Below are 17,084 nucleotides of genomic sequence, written 5' to 3'. Positions count from 1 at the left end.
GCATCGAGATCAGGAGAAACCCTCAGAAAAAGGGTCCAAAGAAAGGGACTCAAAGCGGACGCGGACCGACGGGTTTGGCAAACCGCTGCGCCCAGGCTTTGAGCGGCAGCTAAAGGATCTCGGCGTCTCTCCCTTCACATCCCACATAATCAACACAACAGCCGAACCCAATTTCCACTTGTCGAAGTTCACAAAGTTCGATTCAACCACCTGCGAGGCATACACTCACCTGATTCACTTTCGTCAAACCATTGAGCTGTGCACCACAAAGGACGAGATCAAATGTAAAGCGTTCCTATCTAGCCTCGGCTCCCTTAGACTCTAGTGGTTCAACAAATTGCCTGCTGGATCCATACGGGACTTGACCGACCTTGAACGCGCCTTCAACACTCGCTTCATCAAAAGCAACAGGGTCGCCAAGGAGCCTGAATCCTTATCCCAGGTGAGGAAACTCCCGTCCGAAACACTCAGACAATATGTCGAACGATACTGGCAATTGTTCAACGAAATCTTTGGAATCGACGAGTACTAGGCTGTACATACCTTAAAAAATGGCTTGGAAATTGGCAGCAAGATCCTGGACGAGCTTGTTATCTGCCCACCTCACGGTATGGGTGAGTTGATGCGTATCATTGAGCAATTCTGCGCCCTTGAAGAATTTTATGCTGACCGAGGGACTCAGGGAATCCAGAACCCAACTACCCCCGTTTCCATGGTCACGCCCTAGCTGCCAACACCCATCATCACCCAATAATCCCAGCAAAAGAAACACGTCAACAATATCAAAGAAGGAAAGAAGTGCCCGCTGAAGGTGCATGACTACGTGGCCAAAACTACATACTTCAAAGAGCCCATCTGGTCTTTCCTAAAAGAGATCATGAGGCAACCGTGATTCGAATGGCCAGCAGACAAGCTCGACACAGACACTGGCCAACCAGATCAAAACCAAAGGAAGAAGTGCTCCTACCATAATGAGCACGGCCACTACACAACTGCATGCGCACCGTACAAGGCACGTTTGGAGTGTTTGGCGGCCTAACGTCATCTCGACCAGTATATTGATCGAACCAAAACACCCGTCCATCAACATACTGGAAATCCCAACCCTAATGAACAGTGGTCGCTGATACACGTAATCCACGGACCAGTGACGAAGGAATCTAAAACCACACTTCAGGCCGACCTCGATCGTGCCTCCACATCGAAGCAGATACTCTCACTTGGTTATGGATCAAAGCGACAACATTCGCAAGACGTACCGAGGTGGACAATAACCTTCATCGAGCGCGACCTTGAAACTGTGCGAATTCCGCACTCCGATGCCCTTGTGGTCACCGTTCAAATCGGCGTCCATGATGTCAAGCACGTTCTCATTGATCAGGGTAGCTCGGTGGAGGTCATGTATTACAACTTGTTCAAGAAGCTTGATCTACCAGAGTCGGCATTACAACCCGCTGAAGTACCTCTCATCGGCTTCAATGGAGCACCTGTTTGGCCACTTGGCTGAATCTTCCTTCCCATCGTGGTAGGCTAAAAAACGCCGAGCGTTGAATTCATCGTTGTCAATGTACCGAGCCCGTACAACGCAATTCTCGACCGAACCTGGCTTCACGGTATACAAGCAATTGCTTTAACTTACCACCAGGTCGTCCGTTTCATTGGTGCCAATGGGAGGCAAAAAGATTTACGAGGTGATCAAGTCGCCTCCAAGAAGTGTTACGTTTCAGCTATCTGCAATTCCACTAAAGCCAAGCAAGTGCAATGGGTTGAAGTCCCAGACATGCCAGTCATTGAAGACGTTCGCGAGAAGCCTGAGGACAATGCACTAGAAGACCTCGTCCAAATGCCCATCAACGAGGATGGCTCTCATTTCTTCTTACTTGGCTCTTCCCTCAGTGACGCCGAGCGGTCACTGAGCGCGAAGAATTGTTCTAGTTCCTCAAAGACAATATTGAAGTTTTTGTATGGACCCCCAACGAGATGCCGGGAGTTGATCCCAACTTTATCAGTCACTCTCTCAAGATCAAGAAAGACGCGAAGCCAGTAATCCAAAAGGCACGACGATCAGCAACCGAACACACCGACGCCGTAGTGGAAGAAGTCAACGACTTACTGGAAGCCAATGCAATCCAAAAAGTGCAATACCCAACTTGGCTGTCCAACACAATGGTCATTAAGAATAAGAACGACAAATGGCGAGTTTACGTTGATTATACCAATCTTAACGACGCTTGTCCAAAGGATTGGTTTCCACTTCCCAAGATCGATCAACTAGTCAACGTAACAGCAGGCCACGATCGACTAAGCTTCCTCGACGCCTACCGTGGCTACCATTAAATAGCCATGGACCCAGAAGACATGGAAAATATGGCCTTCATCACTCCTTTGGCATCTTTTGTTACCACATTCAACCGAGCCATATTCAAGATGCTGCATGCCTAAATTGGCCACACCGTGGAAGCCTACATTGACAACCTTGTAGTCAAAAGCCAGAAAGAATGCAACCACCTCCAAGAGTTAGCCAAAATATTTGACATTCTTAAACTCCACAAGCTTCGCCTGAACCCAGAAAAGTGTGCATTTGGCATAAGCGCGGGCAAATTCTTTGGACATTTAGTCACAAGACGTGGTATCGAGGCCAACCTGAACCAAATCAAGGCCGTTGCGAATTTGCGGCCACCAAGAACAATCAAGGAAGTACAAAGGCTTACTGGGATGGTAGCGGCTCTAAACCGATTTATCAGCAAATCCTCAGACAAGTGCCATGCATTCTTCCATGCTTTGAAGGGCAAAAATCGACGCAGTTTTGAATGGACTCCAGATTGCGACTCCACTTTGGCTGAACTCAAGAAATACCTAACTATTGGTGAGACCGAAGGAGTTCGAGACCTTATATCTGTATCTTGCCGTCTCTGCCCACGCGGTCAGTTCAGCACGGGTTTGGTGAGTGGGCGCAGACGACATGCCCATATACTTCACCAGCAAAACGCTCCTCCCAGCACAAACACGCTATCTCCCACTCGAGAAGTTAGCACTTGCTCTCGTCTCAGTAGCCAGGAAACTCCTGCCTTACTTTCAATCTCACACCATCACCGTCTTAACGAAGCACCCTCTTAAAAGCCTTTTTCGGAAAGCTGATCTCTCTAATAGAGTCTCCAAATGGGTAATCGAATTAGCAAACTTCGACATTCATTTTGAGCCGTGGACGGCGATCAAGGAGCAGATTCTTGCCGACTTCATAGCAAAATTAACACCAGAGGATACGAAAAATTCTCAACACTCCCACTCCTCAACCCGTGGCCAAACAAAGAATAGCATCAATGCCTTGGCACCTTTTTCAGGGCGACATTTGGCGACTACATGTCGACGGTGCCTCCAATAGCAATGGAGCCGGAGCAAGGATTGTCTTGGTTTCCCCTTGTGGGACACTTCATTGAAGCTCTCTCAGCATCAACTTCCCTGCCACCAACAATGAAGCCTAATACGAAGCACTCCTTACTGGCTTGCGCTCCGTAATTGCAATGAAGGTCGCCGATCTAGTTGTCTACTATGACTCCCAACTCATAAGTAATTAGGTTTTAGGGGACTACGAAGCTTGGGACCCCAGAATGCTGAAGTATCAAGCAACAACAGTCAAATTCATCAAGCACCTCAAGAATTTTAAGATTGAACAGATCAACTGCGAGCACAATGTGCATGCAAATGCACTCGCTGGCCTTGCCTCGGCTTCCAAAGCCTTTGAGTTTAGAACCATCAACTTTGACAACATTGACTACCCAAGCTTTGACACAACGCCAGAGGTAGTCAACGTTGAACTCGGTCCAAGCTGGATGGACGAGATCGTTGCGTTCCTCAAGCATGATATTCTACCAGCAGACAAGAAGGAAGCTTATCGCATTAGGAACAAAGCTGCTTACTACTGGCTCTCCGAAAGCGACCAACTCTATAGGAAATCTATCTCTAGCCCTTATCTCCTCATTGTCCACCCAACCTAAGTACCCAAGATTCTCGCTAAGCTTCACTCAAGTAGCTGTGGCTACCACTCTGGCAGTCGTTCACTCTGCCAACAAGCAATGAGTCAAGGCTACTTTTGGAAGAACATGAAGAAAGACTGCGAAGAAGTCGTCCCCAAATGCCGACTGTGCCAACTTTTTTCTCTTATCCCAAAGCAACCTGCCCAAAATCTTTCCCCCATCATAAGTCCTTGGCCCTTTGCACAATGGAGACTTGATATCGTGGGAAAGCTACCCCTAGAGGCTTCAAGTTTTTGATCACGGCAACGGACTACTTCTCGAAATGGGTGGAGGCTGAATCGCTTATCACAATCACTAAGGCAGACGTTCAGAGGTTCGTTTGGAGGAATATCATCACCAGGTTCGGCATTCCCTACGCTATTGTTTCAGACAACGGCACCCAATTCATTGGAAACGGCCTCACAAGTCTTTGCGAAGAGTTTGGTATATGTTTCTTCAATTCTACTCCAGCATACCCCCAAGGAAATGGCCAAGCCGAGGCCACAAATAAGACCGTCTGCGCCGGGATTAAACATTGGCTAAACTCTAAGAAAGGAAAGTGGGCTGAGGAATTGCCATGCGTTCTATGGGCCTACCTTTTTACACCAAGGCGTTCCACCGGCTAGACACCCTTTTTCCATGGTGTTTGGCATGGAGGCCGTAATCCCACTGGAGTCGAAGTTCCTAACTCTCAGAACGGAAACATTCGACCCCAAAACAAACAAAGAAGCCGTGGAGCAAAAACTCATCTTGGCCGAGGAAAAGTGTGACAACGCTCGCCTAAAGCTCGCTGAATTCCAGCAGCAGGTGGCCAAGGGATACAACCGAAGCGTGCGAACCAAGACCTTCAAGCTAGATGATTTGGTTTGGCGAAAAGTTGTGCAAGCCAGCAAGAAAATGAAATTCAAGCCCAACTGGGAAGGACCTTTTCGTGTGGTCAGGATTGCTGGTGAAGGTGCTTACGTGTTGGAGGACATGAATTGGAAAGTTCTCACTAACCCGTGGAACGCACAGAATCTGAAGAAGGCTTACATGTGATAGACCTTTTCCTGATTCACTGTGTGCTCGCCCACATACTATCATTAGTTAATTTTTGTTTTCCAACTTTACTTTTTGTCAAAATCTTGGCTTCGGCCTCACTATCTACTTCATTTCAAGTAAGGCTTCGGCCCTAGTTTTTCATCACTCTCATGTAATCCCAACGTTTCTCAATATGAAGAATCTTGTTTGGCAATTGATGTCTTCAGCACTATTTAGCTTGTTCCAATTATGTTTTTGCTACCATAATTCACCATCGGCAAATTCTACCAACCACAAGTGTTGACTTCGGTCACACCCTCAAACGACTTTTATGCCATTGCTTCGGCCACTATTACTGCCCCAAGAAGCAAAAATGGGACATATGGTCCACCGAGCCTGAGATACGCATTACGGTTCGGTTAGCAAACCACCCACAAACATTTACACAGCTTTAGTCCTTAATACCTTGGCTAGGGGCTGGAACTTTAACCGAGCCCCAGCCATAGGTAGGGGGCACCAATCAAACCTACGACCCAACACCAAAGTTTAACATCCAAGCCGACAAAAACTACAGGCTCAGCAGTTATCCTACATCAGCTAGTTATTTCTACTTTGGCCAATGTTCACCTGTCTAACCGAACCCAAACCAAAGCGGGTGCTACAGATAACTACCAATAGTGATCAAGCACGTCAAAATTACTCTAAGGCACGGAAATGGACAACCAAGAAGCAGAAACTTGATACATTGCAAATAGGAAGTCAAATCATTCATTGAAAGGAAAAAAAAGTGCTGCAAAATATGCCTAAGCTAGGAGGTACGTCGTGGTAAATTGTTCGGTGCCAACCCCCCACAAACCATTACATCTGGAACGGTAAACACCAATTTCGGAGCCGTTCAGTCCAAAAGAGTTCAGATCGATCAAACAAAATTAACAAATCAAAGAAGTGGCCATCATCTACTCAAACTTAAGCAGCATCCTCGGCATGAACATCAGCCTCGACGGCAACTTCAACCCCGACACTCTGATCGACATTCATGGATTCTTTTTCTGCGTCTTCGACTAGGTTCTCATCACCCGCTTCATTGATCACCTTCTTTGCACCAGTTCCATCCACATCCTCAGCATCTAAAACATCCTCGATGTCCTCTTCACTATCGGGAAATTCCTCAGAGGGGAGAGGTGCGCACTTCTCTTTAGTATACGGGAGAACAAGCTCGGGACTGACAGGTGCAGGAATGGACTTTGTCAAATTCATATCAGCTTCCAGCTACAGAACACCACATGCAACTTTCACTCCATCTTTGTAGCCCGTTCGGTAGGTGACAGGAACCCTAAACTCCACAGCCTCGTTTACCATCTTGCGAGCATCCCTCATGTACTTGGCTCCGGCTCGGTCATAACCAGCCTGGTAAACCTTCCCATCCACCTCTTTCATCTTCCTCTTTTCCCTCCTCAGCACCTTTCCGAGCTGACGTTCGGCGCTTTTCACTCTGCCTGCGGCCTCATCCTTCTCCTTCTCCAACTCTGCCACCCGAGCTTTCGCCGTCTTCAGACTAGACTTCAGTATTTTCATTTTTTCACGTTCGGTTCTAAGGTCGTCATGGTAGCGAGACCTCTTGACTGCGACGAGCTCGACCCAATTAGAAGCACGGAACAATGCTTGCCCAGCTTGAAAAATAAAAGAAGATAAGCTCTGGGAAGTGAACAAGAATAGATAAGTTCGAAAATGTAGACAAGGTAAAGTTTTGAAGTGAGGCCTAGGCAAACCTGAACTAAGTAAGCACTAGCATGGACGAGGCACGGCTGGAGATCCTCCAGAACCATCTTTATGTCTTTCGGCAGAGCCAGGCCTCGGATCATGGTAACGGCCAGCTCGGGCTCTAGCTTAACGCTATCTTCAACAGAAACCACCCTGCCCTCGGCCAGAGCAAAAGAGGGCGAAAACTCTTGCGCCATTTCTCGACTGGTCGAACCTCCACACTTCTCCACAACCTTTGAGCCACCAGGAAATGACTCAGTTTGCTTTTTCTCTCTCAGAAGAGGCATCGACGGCCTACTCGGGAAAAGGTTGTGGGTGAATTTTTGCCTTTTCTCAGTGGGCTCGGTGGGATTAGTTGAGTCAGTCGCCTTTTGTCGAGCCACGACACTGTCCCTAATGTTCATGTGGACCACGTTTCGTCAAGACATGTTTTCAACAAATTCAGGTACAAGGGTCTGAAGAGAAACGTTGATACCTGGGAGGTCGGCCTTCTGACTCTCTTGAAACTAGAATTCTATTGGCTTCCTGAATGTGGGGAACTTCACCCTCGGCTCCTTTCCCTTTTTGCTCGGTCTCAGCTGCTAAAATTTCCCTTGTTGCCCACCTCCCTTCTTTTGACCACCAAATCTCTTGCTCGGCCCCACCTCCTTCTCCCTCCTTTTAAGCTTTCCCTTGTATGAGGGAATGTAACTGTAACGACCCTAACCCTCAAGCACCACAACATTAAATCAATCAACAACAGATAACAATTGAAACACCAACACCCACTTCCTTAAATTTTACGAAACAATTTCGTATCTGATAATCTATTTCCCACTAATTAATCTTCTCTCCTATTCTCGTTTCTCTTCTTTTCCATTTCCTCTCCTATTTTCGTTTCTCTTTCCCCTCGGCTCTTGTTTTTCTCCCCTCCCTTTTACCCACCTTTCCTTTTTTATATTTATAATCCAAACCTGACTCATCAAAAGATTCTAAAATCACGACACATGTCCAAAACAAATTCTTTCTCTTGAGCTTCTTTTATTTTCTTCTTTTCAAGTAAGTCTAGGTCCCCAAAAGAGACAAAAGCCATAGAGATACATTTGCATGGACAACACACCAGCTCTGTTATTAGCCCTCCACGTATTCCTCTTTTTTCATTCTTGTTTCTTTCTCTTTCAGTAGATTACTTCACACATGCACACTTGCACCTCAAATGTCTTTCACGTCTACAGTCCACACACATACAACTTATGGTATTAATTCATAACCAAACCCTTCAAAGAGATTACATTGAGGGCCCACATAAAAATAAAACTCACTTTTCCATTTTTTTTTTTTTCACTTGTTCTCTTTCTGTAAGAACCGGGCCTCACAATTATCCTTCCGTTAAAAGAATTTCGTCCCCGAAATTCTTATTCAAGAAAGAAGTACCACGTCATTAATTCACCAAGTAGACCCAACATTGGGCACCACGGACCCTGGGCATCTTAGGCCCGTTTATTGACACCACTTGACACCTCGGACCCAACCATCAGCACCCGGAGCCGGACTCTTTGCATTTAACAATTATAGGCACCTCGGTCCCTAATTCATCCCAAAACCCCAACACTCACCAGCGTTGGCAACATCATCACTTTATGTAACCACGTTCTTTCCATTTTCATGAAACATGTATCCTCACAAGCATAATTTCTAAAGACACACAGTCCATCAATAATGAAATTAGTCACGCCACTCATACTATGCCATGCTGGCCACCTCCTCTGAATAAATATAATGCCACAAAGGCAATAACCATAACGCCACTAAGGCAATATCCATGTACGCCACAAAGGCTATATATCACGCCACTAAGGCCACGCCACTAAGGCTATATATCACGCCACTAAGGCAATACACCACGCCACAAAGGCCATACAGACAAATCAGCTCCAAATCATGCATCAGCATTATAGCTAACCATAAACTGTAAACAATATCATAATCCCTTGCAATTATAAGCAGGTACACCCACCTTCAAAGGCCCAACAAAGAGTTACCAACACAAAATCACACCATATGTGTTTGCAATACTCGTTGTTACGTCCGAATTTAACTCAACATGTCAACCCACACGCAAGTATGAAAACGAAACTCAAATAGAAATGGATACACAAAATAATAAAACTTTCCAGTTTAATCAAGTGCCTTTTTCCCCTTTTAAAAAGTTCCCCCCCCCCCCCCCCCCCCCACCGCCCCCCCTTTTTTTTTTTCTTTTTTTCTTTTTTTCCAGCACCTAATCAAACTCCTAACACCTTCATCCACATTTCAACATTAATACACCATTATATCATCCTTGCCAATAAAAGAGAATAAAACCATCGCATACAATTAGCCAAAACTAACATGTATGCAACACATTGGGCACCTCAGCTTTTGCTCGTTGATATTCATAGATATCGTTAAATGATGCATTTATATAAATTTTTTTTTTCCACGAATGTGCCTCAAAATCCATGCACTGGAAGCACCACAACATTGGACCACACATACTTAAACAATACTCAAAAATCAGATCTGATACATTTGACGCCACATACATCATAAGCAGTAAACTAAGGTCTCATACACATGACGAAAGTGACCCCTTGACACTTGTGGAACTCATGAAATTCTAGTTCAACAACTAACTTAACATAGAACAAAGCCACAAAGTAAAATAACTAGTGGGACAAATAATATTCGAAGCAATAAAAACACTGACAAACAAAGTCCACAATTTTCAAGTTGTGATTTTATGTCCAAATAACCACTCCCTCGAATCATGAGGATGAACAAATACGTTAGTAATAAAATTTCATTCCACTCAATGTTTCAGTTCCAGCTAATTCAAGCTACTAGAACTAATCCACCCTCCTTGTACAAATCAATTCTTTATGTTTCGTTTCCTTAAATGCAAATTAACCTTCATTACCCAAAACCCATTCAATGTACTAGAGACTTAGTAGACTTCGCACACACAAATTTCGAACTTTACCAATCGCTATAAAGAAAATTAGCCATAAATTATCCTTACAGAATAAATAATATGCTAGCACACTCTCTGATTTGAGGAAAAGACCCCCCCCCCCCCCCCCCCCCCCATTTTTTTTTTCCCCCTCCCTTCTCAATCAAAGTAGAAATCCTTATCAACAGCGGAAACAATATTATCTGAAGAACAAATTTGAGACGGACGCAATCATAGCAGCGAAGAAAATCATGTACTAGGCCAAATTAATTTATGTACCGACTATAGAGATATAAGAAACTACACCAAACATTTCACTTACCATAGACCCCATTATCATGTGCTCACATAAAAGGATTAACCTGGTGTCTCTTGCCCATGCACAATTACTCCATATCCCTCCATCACCTGTGTTAGATTTGAGAACAACTTACCGAATTCATAAATTCCTACTGCGCACTCTAACCACCCATTAGATCCCATATAAGACCTACCGCCTATGCTCTGATACCAATTGTAACGACCGTAACCCTCAAGCACCACAACATTAAATCAATCAACAACAGATAACAATTGAAACACCAACACCCACTTCCTTAAATTTTACGAAACAATTTCGTATCTGATAATCTATTTCCCACTAATTAATCTTCTCTCCTATTCTCGTTTCTCTTCTTTTCCATTTCCTCTCCTATTTGCGTTTCTCTTTCCCCTCGGCTCTTGTTTTTCTCCCCTCCCTTTTACCCACCTTTCCTTTTTTATATTTATAATCCAAACCTGACTCATCAAAAGATTCTAAAATCACGACACATGTCCAAAACAAATTCTTTCTCTTGAGCTTCTTTTATTTTCTTCTTTTCAAGTAAGTCTAGGTCCCCAAAAGAGACAAAAGCCATAGAGATACATTTGCATGGACAACACACCAGCTCTGTTATTAGCCCTCCACGTATTCCTCTTTTTTCATTCTTGTTTCTTTCTCTTTCAGTAGATTACTTCACACATGCACACTTGCACCTCAAATGTCTTCCACGTCTACAGTCCACACACATACAACTTATGGTATTAATTCATAACCAAACCCTTCAAAGAGATTACATTGAGGGCCTACATAAAAATAAAACTCACTTTTCCATTTTTTTTTTTTCACTTGTTCTCTTTCTGTAAGAACCGGGCCTCACAGTAACCCAACAAGGTTGGCGCATTTTGACAAATCTGTGCCTTCAAAGTGTCCACGTTTTTCTCAACGGCCAAAGATTGCTGAGTCTTCGTTATTAATTGGTGGTTTGCAAATAATTTTTACAATCAACATTTGAAAGTCAGACATACGAGATTAAAGTCAAGCTCAGAAATGTAAAGAAGAAATTTAGACGACCTCTGAAGTCCTTGACCTTCGGCACGCTGTATTTACGCACTGTCTGGTCGCCGAACTCGTAGTTACCATTTACTTCGACATAGAAACTTGCCCACTTGTCGGTATTGGGCAAACCATCTATCAGCGGCTCCTTTCCCCTTACGCGTTGATAGGTATCTACGCTTGGTATGACCATGCTTTGACATAATGTACGTGTGGAAGAGGTCGGCGACCATAAACTCCAGATCATGGAGCTCCTTCAGCTTAATCACCAACATCACGATCCTATAACTATTGATTGCAAAATAGTGGGGAGCAAGGCTGAACCCAGCCAAGAGTTCCCTTAGGAATGGATGAAGAGGGAACTACAATCCAGCTTCACATATAGCCATCAAGGGTACAGTGATGTGCTCAGGATGTTGTTCCCTCTTATCCCTTATCCTGTTGTTAGCCACTTGGCTAATGACGACGTCATCGGGGATATGATATTCTCGGTAGAAGTTCTAGTACTCGCCTGGCTCCTCGCTAGAGAAGTGGGCATGGGGGCAAACCTGACCCTTCTCATAAAGGTCAACGATCTCTCTACTCACGGACAGGGCCTCACTATGTCCAGATCGTGCGGAGGGGGTGGCTTCGGCTTGGGAGTGAAATCTTGATTCGGTCTCTGGTCCCAGCTGGGGCTCGGCCTCGGAATGGGTTGATGGGGTGAATGAGATTTCGGGCTCGGTGTTGAACCCATCCCCGCCGTACTCGTAATCGCGTTCAGTGTTAAAGTTGTTGGAGTCAACTGACATGTTTGAAGCTACAGAGGAAATCTGGCGTCGGCTTCTACTCCTACTCAGCCACTCTCAGATCAGTGAGCTACCAGAGTCGTCTCCCGAGCTTTTAGAGTCGGAAGATATCACTATCACTGGGTGAGCCAGACCTAACAAGCAAGAAAGAACAATGAGGAATCTCGTCATCAGTCGAGAAAACGAGTCTCACTACGTTCGGCTACCCTATTGGCCCACCCTAATGTAACTCTACCAACGCGGGCTCGAGAATCATGGAGGGACATGATTCGAGGTTCGGCAACACTCAACGTCGGCCAAAAGCCAACCAGCACTAAAACTGGGGCTCAAAAGAACAGGTTAGAAGTGAAGATGAACGGACTGTTCACCTCCGCCTTCGTACTGTTCATATAGAACATATCGCCCCACGAGAACCCAGAAAAACTACAAAGAAGCGAAGAACGACACAGATCCAAGAGCATAGCTGGTGATTTCAAGTAGATTGCACCGTGAAAACTGGATTTGGGTTGGATCTAGAGAGTAGAAGACGAGAGAACTCTGAAAGATGGAGTGCTAGAGAGAGAAGGAGATCGTAGATTCTCTCTTTTCCCTCACCATCCTTTATATAGGGGTGAGATTAGGGTTTTGAATTTCTCGCTCATCATTGCACCGCTGAATTAGAAGTCAATAAACATCTGACACGTGGCACTGATAGGACAGCCTGGCAGAGCCTCTTTGCGTTCTTGACGTCACTTCAATTTGTCGTACCTAAGCAAAAGACAACACTTGGCAATCATTCATTGGGGTTCGGTTCAAGCGGTTGTTCTTCCCCCGAGATGAGCAAATATGATGAAGCTCGGCCAACTTGTAGCCACGTTCCCAATCATTCAGGTTCGAAATTGCCTTAAGTTCGGCTAAGTCTACTATCAATCCCCCCACGGTACTAGCATCGTCGGAGATTGAGGGGCTATTGTAGTAGGCCGAACGCAACGATCCGAACGTACGATTAGAAATATTAAACCAAGGGCGGTGTAGCCGTGTTTGGACTACGGCTCGGCTTGCACCGAGGCCTCACCGTCAACCACATTGCATTTACCTTGCATCCGATGCCAGAAGGAAGCCGTTCAGGTTCGGTCACCTTTAGGTCGTGCAGATCCGTCAGCAGATTCTCTCCTCAGGTTGCCAACCAGGTTTGGCTAGGCCTAGGGCTCGACCAATCATGGTACCACGCGTCGTCCCACGCGCTGAAGCCATTGTGCCAGATGATAATGGTGAGCACACATGGGAGTGCGAGCTCATGTCAAAACGGTTATGAAATCTTATCGGTGATGTCACAATAACGTCAGCCAACCAGTGCAAGGCACATGTCCGTACTTGGAGAGCAAGTCAAGTATACTCAATAAATACTGAAGGATGACAACCCTAAGAGGTAAACACTTCTACACACTCATACCCCAGTTTCTTGCTTGATTCTCTGCACATTCTCATCCTCTCGCCGGAGGGCTTTGCCGGGCAACCCCGGCCAAGTCTTAGTCGTGCATTCCCTGTGCAAGAAAGAGCGAAACGGCTAGGCAACCCTTGAATCAGCAGAGGAGGAGCTCGAGTCAAGGGTCAATGGGCCACACAGAAATTTTGGGAGTTACTTTCATAGACAAGATGTAGGTAAATGTGTTTTTTAGTTACCAAAGAAAAAGTATAATTTCATTTTTACATTTTAATTGATGGGTTGAGGAAATTAAAAATTACTAGTACAGTATATAGCACTAGAACACCAAGAGGAATATTCTATATCTATATAATAAGGGAGAATGGTTTTTGAATCATATATCCTACATAAATCATAACCATTAATTTGCCCCATAATCCTACGGCTCTCTCTCTCTCTCTCTCAAACAGTGATAATTGCACAATTACCACTAATCAGATCTTACGTCTCTCTCTCTCTCTCTCTCTCTCTCTCTCTCTCTCTCTTCTACGTTCCCTTTCTTGCTCTCCGCTCTCAAAATCGACATCCCTCCTCAGCCCTGTGATTTTCTTCAAAAATGAATACTCTCTCTAGATCAGTTTTGGTCACAAATCCAAAGGTAGATCAGGTTTTCAAGTTTCTACCTTGGCTTCTATCCTATGGGTACATTTTCATTTAAAGGTTATTTGTAATGTCCTCTCATATGAGGTGGGAGATACACATACACAGAATTCACCCCATATGAAATGGAGTTAAAAGTAACTGTTGTATCCAAAAAAATTTGAAAAAGTATTTTTTTTTATATCAAAAAACAACTGATGTTTGGTACTTAATTTAGATTGTATTTAGAAAGTGTTGCGCTGTGTCGGGTATGCACTAGTATATCTATAAATAAAAAAAGGTATCTTTTTCAAAATTAAAAAAAAAAAATTCTTAGGACTACCCCCTTGTATCGAAATCGTGGCTCCGATGCTATTTACCCTTCCTCCCTGCCATAATATTGTTCTTTGAAAAACAAAATTATTATGATTCATCCCTGCAAAAATTCACGTGTAAGGAAATCAGGTAGAGAATTATTTTCTCCCTTAATGTATTCAATTTCAAAATCGAATGTAGATAATTCAGACTGCCAACGAGCAAAAATTTGCTTAGAAGCAAGATTTTTAATATCCTGTTTCAAAACTTGTTTAGCTGCACTACAATCAACTCTGATTAAGAATTGTTGATTGAGTAAATCATCTTGAAATTTATTTATACATTTGACAATTGAAAGAATTTCTTTCTTTATTGTACTATAATTGGTTTGAGCATTTTTAAACAAACCAGAAGTAAATCTTACTAATTCTTCTTTATTAGAATTAGTATTATATTGTTTCAAGATACCTCCGTATCCTAAATTCGAGGCATCTGTCTCTACAATTTTCTTCCAATCAGGATTAGCTATTGCTAGACAAGGCAATTGCTTTGCTTTTAATTTAATTTTTCGAACAGCCCTAGTATGCTGTTCAGACCAAGGAGGAGGATTCTTCTTAAGCCTGTCATATAATGGCGCAGAATCCTGAGCCAAATCTTTATAATAGTCTCCTATATAATTGAGACTTCCTAAAAACCTTTGCAATTGGGTTTTCTCTCTAATTTCATCTGGAAATTTAGAAGCAAATTCTATACTTCTATCAATAGGGATAATTTTCCCTTGGTGAATGTTGTGTCCTAAGAATCTGACCTTAGTCTGGAATAGTTTCATCTTAGGAGCAGAAACAACTAAACCATTTCTTTTTATCACATCTTTAAAAATTCTAAGATGTTTAATATGTTGATCTATGTTCTCAGAAAATATTAGAACATCATCAATGTAACAGATTGCAAAATCAGAATGGGGATAAAAAATATCATTCATAATATTTTGAAATTCTGAAGGTGCATTCTTCAGACCAAAAGGCATAACATTCCATTCGAAATGACCAAATGGAACAGCAAATGCAGTCTTATACCGATCAGATTCCTGTATTTGAATCTGCCAATATCCTGATTTTAAATCAAATTTAGAAAAAATGACTGCCTTATTCAGTCGATCTAACAAGTCTTTTTTATTAGGAATAGGATACCTAATCCACATTAAGACTTCATTTAATGGTTTATAATTAATAACTAATCTAGGAACACCTCGTTCCTTTTCAGCGTTTTTATTAACGTAGAAAGCTGTGCAACTCCAAGGAGAATAGCTTTTTCTAATTAATTGCTTTTGAAATAAACTGTCAATCTCATTTTGACATAATTTCAAATATTCTTGTTTCATTTGAGAAGGTCTAGCCTTTGTAGGAATTCTTTTTTCATTAAAATCCTTCTCATAAGGTAATGAAACAACATGCTGTTTCCTATCCCAGAAAGCATTTGGGATATCACTACAAATTTCTTTTTTAAAATTCTCTTCTATTTGAGAAATTTTCTCTTTTAAAAAGGGTTTTTGTAGAACCTCTTCAATATTCATTATTTGAATCTTTTTTTTGAGAAAATTTATTTGTTTATCTTTATGAGAAATTTTTCTCATTATATCATTGATTTCTTTGTAAACAGGTGGAGATACAAATTCAAAAAATATCTCATGATCATCTATATGAGCAGATATTCCAGCTGTGCTAGTCTTCATGGGAAGCAACATTGATAAAAAAGGAGTTCCAAGAATTAACTCCTGTTGAAGATTCCGAATACATAGAAAAGTTGTTTCTAAACAAACTCCCTTATTACAAATGTAAACATTATTGAGTTTGTATTTAATTATCATTTTCTCTCCACTAGCATTAGTGAGACTTTGAGAAGTTTTCTCAAAATATTGGGTTGGAACAATTCCTTCTTGGATACAATTCATATCCGCACCACTGTCAACCAAAGCAGTAATATTGTTGATAGTGTATTCCTTATGAATGACCAAATTAACATTAATGTGCCATTTTTGATACACCACATTATTTACAGAATTTAAATAGGCCAAATCATCCACTTTGCTTGATTCGCCTCTATTTTCTAAGACAACTAATCTTGTCTTCATATCATAAAATTCTTGAGCAGCTTTGCTCTGAAAAGTCTTCAATGACCGAATCTCGGCCTTCAGAGTATTAATTTCACTTTTAAGATCAGGAATTGTAACAGGTTTAAAATTATCTACCTGTTCTAAACGATCAAGAATAATTTTTAAACTATAATTTTCACTAGGAAGCTGGGGTTTTTCTTCCTCTTCTTCTTTCATTGAAGATATACAAGTTTCTATTACCTTCATCTTAAGTTGAGGATCATTAATTTGATCAATAACCTCTAAGAGTCCCTGCTGTTTCTCAGTTAAAACATTCACACTGAGACCATTCATTTCTACTATTGCCTTCCAATAATCATCAGAAGTCGAACATTCAATATCATTGCAATTGCAATTATCAGTGATCTCCTCCTTTTCTGAAGTGGAAGAGGTATCTTCATTCTCAGAAAGATCATTAATCTGATCTTCGGAATCAGAATCACTAGAATCAATTAGAAGTTTGTAAAGGGTCTGTTTTAACCCTTCATCTAATTGAAGTTCTTCTAATTTCTTTTTGGTCTTGCATTTGTTTGCATAATGACCTATTCTGCCACATTTATAACATTTGGCAGAGACCTTCTTTTTACCTACATTTTTCTGCTTTCTAGCAGTATTCTTAGGATTTTTTGAGCTTGATGGCTCATCCCTATCCTTATGTTTCTTTTTCCC

This window comes from Rhododendron vialii, chromosome 1a (genome assembly GCF_030253575.1).
Source record: "Rhododendron vialii isolate Sample 1 chromosome 1a, ASM3025357v1".
Taxonomy (NCBI): Eukaryota; Viridiplantae; Streptophyta; class Magnoliopsida; order Ericales; family Ericaceae; genus Rhododendron; species Rhododendron vialii.
This window is presented reverse-complemented; position numbering follows the sequence as displayed.